The sequence below is a fragment of the Camelus dromedarius genome, chromosome 6, assembly GCF_036321535.1.
Source record: "Camelus dromedarius isolate mCamDro1 chromosome 6, mCamDro1.pat, whole genome shotgun sequence".
NCBI lineage: Eukaryota > Metazoa > Chordata > Mammalia > Artiodactyla > Camelidae > Camelus > Camelus dromedarius.
The window spans coordinates 65,782,669-65,795,562 of record NC_087441.1 but is presented as its reverse complement, the minus strand read 5'-3'; the positions used below and the strand labels follow the sequence as shown (position 1 = coordinate 65,795,562).

Below are 12,894 nucleotides of genomic sequence, written 5' to 3'. Positions count from 1 at the left end.
ACTCCTGTCACTTTCTCAGCACAGCCCCTGGCACATAGTAAATGCTCAACAATGGCCATGTATTATTTATAATACTGTCTTCTTGGTGAGGGCAGGGACCATATTTTATTCATTTCATTTATCCATGTATGCTGATAAGTCACTTAACCTTGCTAGGCTTCATTTCCTTACCTGTAAAATGGGATAATAGAATATCAAAATCTCATGGTTATTTTGGCACAAAGAAGGCACTCAAAGAATACTGATAAATTAATGGAATATCTTTATGTAGTACCTAACACAGTTCCACATAAAAATTGGTACTGCAGTAAACACTTCTTGAGTATAGCCATCCATAATTGTAAAAATGATAATATTGCCTCCTCCTCATTTCTTGGGATCTGTGAGGATAAATGAGACACTCTCTAAGAGATACTGTTAGGAGGAAGGTGCTTTATAAATCTAAGAGGTTGCTATTAATGATGATGTTGATTGCAACAAATTTGGTATTGGAGAAATCACAAAAAATCACTCCAATGTGTAGGCTAAGCTTCATGAAAATAAGACATCAGGCCACATTTTGTCAGTGAATGGCCAGAATATTTATTTACAAACTCAGATATGAAGACTGGCCATTTTCTAAACATCTTCTGTAAATAAAGTATTGTACTAGGAGCTTTGCATACATGACCTTGCTTAAACTTCAACCCAAGGTAGGTAGTCTTATCATCATTCTACAGATGGAAGTGAAATAGAGTTTTAAAAAGAGAGAAAGAAAGAGAGACAAAAAGATAGAGACAAAGAGGGAGAGATGGGGAGGGAGAGAGAAAGAGAAATAGAAAGTGTGAATGCTAATGCTTATGTCACAATCACCTGGCTGATCAGAGGTGAAGCTGGAATTTAACCCCAAATATGTATCACTCCATCTTGCCTCTCTGGAGAGAAACAGAAAAGTAAAAACGTCACTTACCCTCCGACATGGCTAAGACCCAGCAATGCCTTTGGAAAATAGTCTGTGAGACCCACTAACTCGGGTCCTGACTTGCTGGCTTTTGCACTCAGGATGCCTGTGTTTGTGAAGGTGAGACCAAAATAGCTCCGTCCCTTCTCCAGGAGAAATTCCAGTTATAACCCAATTTAGGGAAAACAAATTGTCCACTTAGACTGGTGTGGTACATAAAATAGCCACCATTCAACTGTCGCTTAGCTTGAACAAAGTTTATGGGCTAAGGTGTTGGGAAGATAAAATTTATCTGGAACTCTAAAAATAAACTGAGGAGACCATATCAAAGAGTCACTGTGCTGATGACGTCAGTAGACATCAGGAAGGAAGGGGTAGACGTGGAGGTGCTGATGGGAGCCAGAGGCACACCAGAAGAAAGAGGGGACCAATAAAGAAAAACGTTGCTGCTTTGTGGAAATTATTTTCACTTGCAGAGTGTAAAACACTAAATATTTGAAGAAAACAGTGTTAGCACAATGACTGAAGGCACTCAGTAAAAGAGCATAGAGTTTTTTATCTGTTAGACCCGTGTGTGTGTGTGGTTCTTTTTTTATTGAAGTATAGTTGGTTTACAATGTTGTGTTAGTTTCAGGTGTACAGTAAAGTGATTCAGTTATCCATATACTATATATATTCTTTTTCAGATTCTTTTCCCTTATAGTTTATTACAAGATATTGAATATAGTTCCCTGTGCTATACAGTAGGCCCTTGTTGTTTATCTATTTTATATACAGTAGTGTGTATCTGTTAATGCCAAACTCCTAATTTATCCCTCCTCCCACCGCTTTCACCTTCAGTAACCATAGTTTGTTTTCTATGTCTGTGACTCTATTTCTGGTTTGTAAATAAGTTCATTTGTGACCTATGTGTTAATTAGAGATTTGGCATTAACACTTTATAAGACTATTGGAAAGCTCTTCAAATCCTTTGAAATTGGGATAACCCCATCTGTTAGGGTTATGAATATTTATACTAATTTTATGAGTGTCTATATAATATGTGTTCAATAAATGTCTTTTCCATTTCATTAACAACACAGTAGTGTCATAAGTCCTTGCTTTGTTTTCTAGGGTATAATTTTTTTATGTTGGCTTTGAGTCACCAAGATTTTATAAAAGTGCCACAATCAAGTGCCAGATTTAGTTTCTTCCTTTGTCTTCTATGTGAAGTTCTCCTAATGTCTCAACGACCAAGTTCAAGTATGAGATCTAAGTTCTTTGAGAAAAGTAAGCAGTTTGTGTGCTCTGTGTATTCTCCTGAGGAGTCATGAGTCTTCAGAACAGATTTGCAGATTTTGTGTTCAGTATTATAGGCTTAGGAATACTTAGCTTTCTAATCTATTGGCAGGTCATTCAAGCATTTTGAACAGAACTTAAACAATCACTATTAATTAAGGATATTAGAAGATTGTAAAACATTATTACCACATTTAGGAGCTATTGAACTAGGTTATTTCAAATCGAGATTCACATTAAGAATCAGTGGATTCTGTGGTTAGGATAACATTTGTTATCATTATAACCACCCCAAAGAGCAAAATAAATAAATCTTGATGAACCAGGGTAAATGGTGGCATCAAGGTAGAATGGAGGGGAAAAGTGAGAGTTAATCCCAAATGGATTTTAAAACAAAATGAAAGTCAACTCTCTGTCATCCTGGGTTATCTGGCTTCATTCTTGCTGTGAGAACTTGACTGGGTAATAAAGCTGATTAGAACTGATTTGTGTTGATGGTGAGAAGAACCAAGCCTCTGGGCTGGGCTGATAGGGGAGATGGATGAGGAACCTCTTTTCATCTCCTCCTCCTCTACATCTGTTTTACAGGAGCATCTGCAGGGATGGTTCGGAACATTTAAGGCTGCTTAGATAATGACAATCAGTGCTGGCCTCAATCATTAGATGATGTTGGAAGGTAAGTTCTCTTAAGTTTTTACTACTGTTATTCACACACTGGTTAGTATGATTACTTAAGGGCTCACTACCTCTTCCAAATGTAAAGCAGACCATAGTTTTTATGGAGAGCTTGCTGGGACAAAAATACAGCTCAAATAATGGCATGCATATCATTTTCACATACAACTCAAACACCACTTGGAAATCTTAGTTTCCTTTGCCTGCCCACAGAGAATGTGCGCTGGGAAGATGAGTTTATAACTCTCATGATAGAAGAACTTGGTGGAAGGGCTGGCATTCAGAGGTTCAACAGACTTCATCTCGTTGTCAGGGAAAATTGCTATTCAAGGACAGCTATGAAGAAGAACTGTGTCAAAAGGTTTTTGAAAGGGCAGTCAAATTGCTGATGAAAGCGGATGAAGCTGTGAAAGAGATTTATGAAGACTGATTGCGAATTGAATAGTGTTATGAGACACTCTTGGAATGCCCCAGCGTGGCTGGGGCCAGGAGAGAAGGGATGAGAAAGGGTAAAACACTGACTCCTGTTTGCCAGCAGACACATTAGGCCCTTCACTCAGATCTCAGCCGTCCGATGCACTGCACTCTGGGCATACTGGTTGTGGGAAATGCCTGTGGTTTTCCCAGCCTGCCTCTCTCAGCAGGCTTTGAGTGCAAGTCATCTCAAAGGCTGTAAGAAACCAATAGGAAAGGGAGCAGTGAAAGGTAATAATCGAAACACAATAGAAATAGCAGGGAACTGTTCATTGAAACAAGTTTTTGGCATGCTGTGAGTCATCTCACGGTGGATGCTACTTGCTCAGTCCTTGCGGAAGTGCTGCATGTGTGGTTCTTGATTGGCTCAGCCTCCCACGCGGATAAAAGGAATTAGCCCAAGTAGCTTCTGTAGAGATAAGAGCAACCTTACTGACAGCATGTTTATTCTGGTGGAAGCCAGCAATTTCTGCCTCTTAAACCAAGAAGCTCTAGAAAATACATCAGTTTACTGAGCTTTTCAACCTTAACCCTCTGCCATCAAATTTTAGTCTATGTTTAGCTAGTCATGTACTCTCAGGCTCACTCTAGATACAACTTAAACCACGGTTATAATTGTAATATATCAAAGGGATATCCAGATGGAATCATTGTTACGTCTTCCTATTCTTTTTATTAATACAAACTTTTAAGGTGATTAAGATTCTAAAATTTTAATAGGACAGAATGCTCTTGAGGACTACCTGTATAGGTGTGTGGGTGTGTGTTTTAACCTTGAATAAATGAGAAAAATAATTTCTAGTAGACGTACTCCTAGTTCCACACGAAAAATACTATGATAGTGACTGTGCGGCTCATGAACATGGCATGTGTGGATTTGGAATTCATTCGTTGGGGTTTAAATCATCAGCTGAGCATTCTCAAGCAAATTAGTTAATTTTTATGTCTTGTATTGGTCATCTGTAAATTGAGGATGCCACTGTCGTCACAAGGTTTTCATGAGGATTAAATGACATACATAGAAGAATGTAGTGCTGGCACGATAAAGGACCCAAATATTATTTTCCATTTTCTTCTCTAGGAAAAAATCCCTTATAGCCTGAATTTATTAGTAGGGGGTAGGAAGAAAAGTGTAGCAATGAAAAATAACTATGCACCACTGAGAAATAGCCTATCTGCCCATATCTATCTTAGAGGATGAAACACTTAAAATGAAAGTATTTTCAGTTGAATACTTAGATTTATGTATGTGCTATCTTATAAAGTCTCAGAAATGCTGGTGATTTTTAAAAATGTAATCAAGATTTGCTTTTCTCCACATTTGGGGTGGAATGCAAACTTGTCATACGTCTGAACTTGACTTAAATCCATGAATGAATTTTTATCTTTTTATAAAACATGGGAACTATTTTAGTAAGATTGAAGAATGAAGTTAGCAGGAGGAATTGCAGCTGAGTATCAGTCTCACAATGAGACACGACATTCTTCATTCATGAATCTGGTATCTAAGCTACCACCTTTTTCTGGCTTCCTTGTTAATTCATTCATAAGAATTAGAATGGGAACATCTCATTTTATGCTTCCTGAGACATGCTGTGTAGAATGTTAATGATCAACAACAGAGATAGAACAACCTTTAAAACGGATGTTTTATTGCAACATTCAACATCTAGGGAAATGGGAATAAAACAACGGAAAGGAGATTTGGTTGTTGCAATTCCGTGGCCATTGGAAAAAAAATAAAGATACTAAGAACTGAAGTGCGGTAAGTCAGGTCCATGACTCCTGATTACTTTTCTATTAGGAGTTAGAAAACCATGCTTGTACACATGTCATATGTTAGTATTGCCACCTGCCCATCCACTACTGCTCATGGTTTTGACCCTTTTCTCTATAATTTTGAGCCTTTAAAATTCTCTCCTCAACTACCCTGACTACTTCCACAAATGCTCTCCATCTTCATGGAAGAGAGTGGCTGTTAGCACCACGTCATTCCCTTAACCACAAATGAGAGCACATTTCTGCTCTCCTACACCACCTCACACACCACTTCTGGTACCTGAGAGCCTAGGGGATATCTGCGAAGGCCATAATAAACTCCTTTATATTATCACTCAGATTTTCCTTTTTCATGTTTCCAAGAAAGATATACTCATTTGAATTAATTAGACAATAAATAATCCCGTGAAGAAGTACATCCTAACCTCACCTCATGGTGATTATTTTAAGCTTGTGGCTAGATTTTCTAAATGCACATTCATGCTTAAAGCAGACTGTAGTCATCTTAAAATAAATGGAGACAAAACTCAGAATTACAGGAATATTTAAAATTAATATCCAACCTCCTAAGGATCTTCTTTGTATTAAAGTCATTTTATTTTTAAAAAATATAACTTTTTACTCATGATCAATTGTTTTGAGGACCTTTTAAACATAATGCTTTAAAATAATGCATACATGAGAGAAGGATTCAAAGTGCAAAATAATATACAGCAAGTAGTAAATCTCATTCCTAATGTAGACTTCCAGTACCATAGTCTGTCTCCTCAGATGAATCCAGTATTACCAGTTTTAATGTATCTCTAGAAAGATACACGTGTATATCTGTGGTAGGTAGAATAATGTCCCCATCTCAAAGATCTTCACATCCTCATCTCCAAATCCTAAGAATATATTGTTTTATATGGGAAATGGGACTTTGAAGATATAATTAATTTAAGGATCGTGAGACAGGGGTAGTAGTTTGGATTCTCTAGGTGTGTCCACTGTAATTACAAAAGTCCTTATCTTATAAGAGAGGGGTAGGAGGGCCAGAGTTGGAAAACATTTGAAGATACTATGCTGCTGGCTTTAAAGATGGTGGAGGGGCCATGAGCCAAGAAATGCAGGTGGCCTCCAGAAGTTAGAAAAAATAAGGAAATTAGTTCTCACCTATAACATACAGAAGAAACATAATCCATCCAACACCTTGAGTTTAGCCCAGTTAGACCCTTTTGGATTTCTGATCTCCAGAATATGTTTGTGTTGTTTTAAGTCACTAAGTTTGGGGCAATTTGTTACAGCAGCATTAGAAAACTTATAAATCTATTTATCTGTCTATTGATATAAAGATCACCATTTCTACCTTTTCCACAAATAAGAACATATTATACTTACTTACTCTCCTTCCATTTTGCTTTATAAATAGTCATGTCAGCTCAAATAGATATACTCTTATTTTTTTAAGAGCTGTGTACGATTTTGATATAAGGTTGTAATACATTTATATAACCAGTTTTCTATTCTATTGATGAATATTTATTTACCTTACTACCATTCTTTTTTTCAACAAACAGTGCTCTATTTAATATCTGCATAATATTTAAACAATTAGTATTTACATTTAAAATTGAGACAGAATAGTGTAACATACCAATATATACCTATTATCTCACTTCAGTGTTTATTAACCCATGGTCATTCCTGTTTCTTCTATCGCCCACTCCAACTTTAACTGTCATCTCTGGGTTACTTTGAAGATAATCCCAGACAGCATATCATTTCATCAATAAATATTTTGGTATATACCTCTAAACATAAAGAATCTTGCTCTATAAGATTTTGTATACTTTTGAGCATATACCTGGGATATATTTTAGAAATAAAAATGAACTCTGAGAAGAACTCTATTTTCAGTTTCAAAAATTGTTTCAACCTGGGATATGCCAAATAATGCTCTTACTGCCACCTTACCCATTGCACCCCAATACAACATACTTATTTTGATAGATTTATCAAATAATTAACACAGGTTCACAGAAAGTGAGTCCAAAGGTTTCAAAATGAATTTCATGATATATTCTCCTCACTGTTTAAATCCGTATAAATTTTAGGAAAAAAGTTAACTGTTCATTAAATTAATTACTCATTTAAGGATAGTTTTGCAGGTGGTGAACAAGGCAGGGAGTGGTCATGGCATATCTTTTAAATATTGTTTCTTATGAACAAAACTTGGTTTTCCCAAAGATCATTTCCAATATCAGCAGGTTCAAGACCATTTGAAAATTCAAAATTAGAAAAGCTTACGTGCTGAAACTTGTTAAATTGTTTTTTACTCCAGATTAGTATTGTGATTTTGAAAAAGTCTTGTCTACCTTAATAGCAAAGTTTCATATAGGGTATCTTCAATCTGTGGTCGAGTTATCTAAGAGCAGGTTCTTGTCTCATTGCAGAAAGATTCAGAAACAAGAAAGCAAAGCATGAATCACTATGCTGTACACCAGAAATTAACACAACATTGCAAATTGACTATACTTCTATAAAAAAAAGAAAGAAGAAAGCAAAGCAAAGATTTATTAAGTGATAGTATGCTTTCAAGGGGAGGGCGGACAGACCCAGGTGGGTAACTGCCCTAAGTATTTTTGGCAATCTGATTATGTGGAGTGTAAGAATGAATGGGCAGAATGTTTATTGGTGGGGAGGGGTTTGGGGTCATCCTTCCTGATCTTCATCCCAGCTCCACCTTCCCAAGGGGAGGAGGGATTTTTTTTTTTTTGTTTGTTCTTATTTAGTCTTGATCTGGAGGTTAGATGAGGGCAGAATGAACAAAGGCTACATTCAGATGAGGGTATAATGAGTGAAAGGTTACATTCAGATTGTGGAGATTCCTGTCTTGTCCCACCTTTCTTTGTCTGCCTCCAGGACAGTGTCAACCCAAAATGTATGGTCTCTTATCAGTCTGGAACTTCTTGCTTTTCTTGGTCTGCCCAGAGACCTCGTTGTTCACAAGATGTGTGATTTCCTGCTGTTTGGCCTGTGCCCCCTTTCTCTGCTTATATCTAGCTACCTGTCTGCTCTAACAGTCGAGAATTCTTCTGTCCACCTACTGAAACGAAAGTTGAAGGTTAAAGTCTGTAAATGATATTAGAGCCTCATTGTCTACTGTCCTTTCTCCACATCCTTTTTCTCTGTTTGCAGAAATCTGAAGCATGCTAGTAAAGTTAGTGGTGGGCTTGCCAGAGTCTTACAGCATTTTTAGAAACAAGAAAATTTGAAAATAAATAATTTTATTACTAATATTTTTAACCAAAGGATTTTAGTATATTCCTGGCTTGAATTCAAGCAGGGGCATTAAAACTATTCAGTATCTATAGGGACCGAGTTACTGCTTTTCTCTTTGCATTGACTTCACCTGCCCATGAATTTCTGTGACACTTGCTGCGAAACACATCCGTGTAATACACCTAGAGAAATGCTTCTGGAATACTTAACAGACATATATTCACATTTTATTTTTACTCAAAATATGAATCATACTACATTTATTTAATACATAAATATATATAAGTAGATGCCTTTGTAGCATGTCATAAACATGGTTTTTGGGCTTATCAACATGAGCCCAGCCTAGTTTGAAATTTTTATTTGTCCTTTAAATCATGCATGTGCTCATTGTGTATTTTTCCTTATTTCTAATATATGTGTGCACTTGGGAAGAGTTGTGTAGTTATGAATTGCTTTCTGCTCTTTAATGTGGAGTGTAGAGAAAGGCCACAATGATTTAAATCAGAAACAACTCCCTTTCATTGGTGTTTATGGTTACCAGAGGCTCAAAGCATCGCCAATGAACCTGGTCCACTGTGGGCAATCTTTGGTGATATGCGTCAGTGAAAAAGCTGACTAGTTCTCAGAACCTTACACCATCCACCAGGCTGTGTGGTCACATATTTAGTAAAAATTTAGTTACACTTGTTTTAATTGGTTGGTTACCTATATTTCCTAGGAGAGGGTCTGAGATAAATTTCACCCATAGTGATTTTTTTAATTCTTATTTTTTATTGAAATGTAGTAGCTTTACAATGTTAGTTTCAGGTGTACAGCATAGTGATTCAGTTATATATATACATACATATATATATTTTCAGTTTCTTTTCCATTACTCCTCATTACAAGAAATTGAATATAGCTTCCTGTGTTATACAGTAGGTCCTTGTTTATCTATTTTATGTATAGTAATGTGTATCTGTTAGTCCCAACACCCATAGTGATTTCTACCATGTGTTGAAGAGCATTAGAGAGAAGTCCTACACTAGAATGAGACTTCTAGGCCACTGAAAATCCAAACCCCCTTTTTCTGGGATATGTGGTGAGAAGTGATGAATATTTTCGAAAACCAAAGAGACAGCTTCTGTTAATCCTAAAATAAAATTGTCAGAAAATGGAAAAAAATCAAATGCTCGAGGTTTTAAATGGCAACACGACTTGAATGTGTCTTGGAAATGATTAAAGGTGATTAAATGAGATTACGAATGTTATGAGTTTGTTACATTTACATTTCTTGAAAATTAATTATTTTCCTGCATAACATATAGTACCTCTATTAATGTGTATGTTTTATTAATCAGAATCCCTGTGTCCCTTAGAGATCTAAATAAGAATATAATGTAATTCACTTTGGGCCAAATTCTACATATAAATCCACCTCTCAGAATGAATCATTTACTCATTGGTGTATTGATTCAACTAGTATGTATTGAGTGACTGCTGCAGACAGACAATTTAATTAGAAAATGTATATATATTATTGCTAACAGCCTCTCATTATCCCATTTTAAAGATGAGGAATTGAAGCTCAGACAGGCAAAGTGCCGTTTCACGTCTCATAGTTAGGCAATCATAGAACTTTCAGCGTGCAACCAGAGGTTCCCCGACTCAGTCCAGTTTCTATTCACTACTCCATAGAAACTCCTAGTAATACTGCAGAGTAATGTGAGTGCTTTGCTGAAGTTCCAGGTCAAGTGCTATGGAAATGCAAGGAATTAATCATGTGTAAGGGAGTGGGAAAGGCCAGATAGATATTAGGCTGAAAATGTTTGACCTGGTCACTCATATATTTTGCTAAGGAGTTTGCATTCTGTTCATTAGGCCATGGGGAGCCATTAACAGATTTTTAAAGAAACATAAGGCATGGTTCAAGTGTGTATAAAGAGAATAACTTTAGCAGCTGTGAGAATTAAAGACTAGAGCAGTGTTTATTTTTCTGACTTTTTTGATTGCTCATGAATCCACTACATATTTATTATTTATAAATTATATTACTGTATTATAATACTGAAATTATGTATATTATAAAATTATGCAACAGAGAAATTAATTCTTTTAAATTTTAGTATTAACAGTAAAATCCTTTTGCTTCTTAATATAAAATTAAGATAGTGATAACATTTTGCTACTGTATATAATTTATGTGTGTTTATACTGAGAACAATGTGATTGAATAGATTGTTTTTAGTTTTATTTTGTTTTATTCATATAGGTTTTACATATTTAAATTTACTAAGGCATAATTTATATACAGTGAAATACACAGATCTTAAGTGTACATTTTGCTGACTTTTGATAAATGTGCACACCAATTTAACTCACATCTTTTTTTCAAAGTTTGCATACTTTTTTTCTCCCTCTGCCATTAATTTTAAGCTTTTTAAAAAAGTTGAAGTATAGTCGATTTATAATATTGTGCTAATTTCTGGTAATATATTTATTAAAAAGAAAGCCAACAACTCTATAGTTTACACTTTGTCATAGAGCTATATGAAGTGATGATCTTAGTTTGTTTTAATGCTTTAATTCCATTGCTGCCATAGTTTTTGTAATATTCATTCAGTTTTCATGATTTTATTTAATTTTTGTGATATTCATTCATTTTTAAATTCTGTCTTCCAATTAAGAATTAAAGTTTTGTATTAAAATCTGGCTAGGAAATTTCCATTTCCCTGATATCAAGCAATTGTTACAAACTATCTGGAAGTTGTAGGACTTTAAATTTTTAATAAATCAGCTCTATACTCACTGATACTATTTGTAAAAATTTCTAATAAGTGAGCAAAATACAATCCTGAGGTTTTAAATGTGTGGTTAAGAATTTTTATGGTTGCTGGTATTACTATTTGGGGGAAAATGACATAACCACATTAAATTTGTTTAGTTCATCATGCTTCTACCTCAGAATGTGGCTACTTAAATACATCAATGCTCTGATTTTCTTCTCTGGGCTTGGACTTGACTGGTGCTATCTTCAATTTACTGAGGGTTTTTTTTTTTTTCATTTCATTTATCTTTGATGTAGAAAATTTTAAATCACTATTCAGTGATGACCAGTTTGATTAAAACTGAGTATCACCAAAACCCTACTATAGCGGCTTTGTGAAGCACTATGCTAAAAGGACCATCACTGTCAAGTCCTTCCCTGGTGGAATGCCTTTCTCTCCCTCAGGAGAATGACCACATCAGAGGAAGTAGCTGACATATAACAGTGGAGGGTGCCAGTAACATTGACTTACGTACTAGTAATTATAGGAATCTTTATTTACAACTAATTTTTTTTCCAGGCCTGTTCTACATGAATCAATTCTCACAAGAAAGTACTAGTATGATCTTCCTATTACAAATAAAGTAATGTATCATTTCTTATTTTATGTTCATTAAATTGTGGGGGTAAAAATAAATGTAAACAGAAGATCTAATATTTCTAATATATATTATCTGTATATTTCTAATATAGTCCAGGATATTGACTTCATTGTCCCTGGCGTCTGTGGGCCAAACTTTGGAGACTCCTAAATTAGAGATGCATTTTAGAATGAGGAAAGGGGGTGGATTGGAAGGTCATAACAGGAGACAGGTAGAAAACAAATCTCCTTTTTAGATTCTTTTCCATTTTATGAAAAGAAAATATGTATGAGTATATATATGTTTAACTGAATCACTTTGCTGTACACCTGAAACTATCATTGTAAATCAGTTACATTTCAATAAAAATTTTAAAAAACAAAAACAAACCCCTAGAACTCTTAAATTTCCTGAATGAAGGCAGCAAAAGTGGAGTTATACAGAAGATAGAATTTAAAAAACTTAGCACTCTTAGACATAAACTTCCGCTAACACAGAAGAAACTATGTGCAGCTATAGCACAAAAGGCATATCTCCAAAAGCTCCAGAATTCATAAAATGTAAACTTTCCACTTGATTTGGAGCAGTGTGTTACTGTTTCATTCTTTTCTGGCTCCAGCAATTTGATTTCTCACTTTCCAGTTTGCGGCTCAGTGGATAACTCAGCACCTCCCTGGGCTCCCCCAGCAGTAGCAGAGGCCTGCCTGCTGTGAATGGCTGCCACTTCCATTGTGGTGAAATGATTTATGAGATCTCTCAAGGCACAACAGGGTTATGAGGAAAGCGTTAGCTGCTCTAATTGTTTTGTTTCATGTTTGGATCTAGTCACATGGTCAGTGGGACTTGGACACATTCTGTCTTTTTAAAAAAAATTACAATGGGGCATTTTTCTTTTAGAGTATTTTAATTTTTCTAAACAATGTATCAAGAATAACAACCTCCCGCATCCCAACTATATATTTTTTGAATCTTTGTCCTCAGCTCATCATTTTCATTTTACTGTTTAAATGCTCTAATCAAAAGTCATGGAGTGGCTGAAGGGTTACAATAAGATACCTAGGATTAAACCTACCTAAGGAAATAAAAGACCTAAACTT

At 35.4% G+C, this 12,894-nt stretch overlaps 1 long non-coding RNA gene across 1 annotated transcript in view; it reads left to right on the top strand.

Moving 5' to 3' along the window:
- Positions 1–12,894, top strand: part of LOC116154329 (uncharacterized) — a 362,636-nt gene that overhangs the window by 101,718 nt on the left and 248,024 nt on the right. The window contains exon 3 of the long non-coding RNA XR_010381471.1: positions 2,807–2,894. This is a non-coding gene — a long non-coding RNA (uncharacterized LOC116154329). The remainder of the gene's footprint in view (positions 1–2,806; positions 2,895–12,894) is intronic.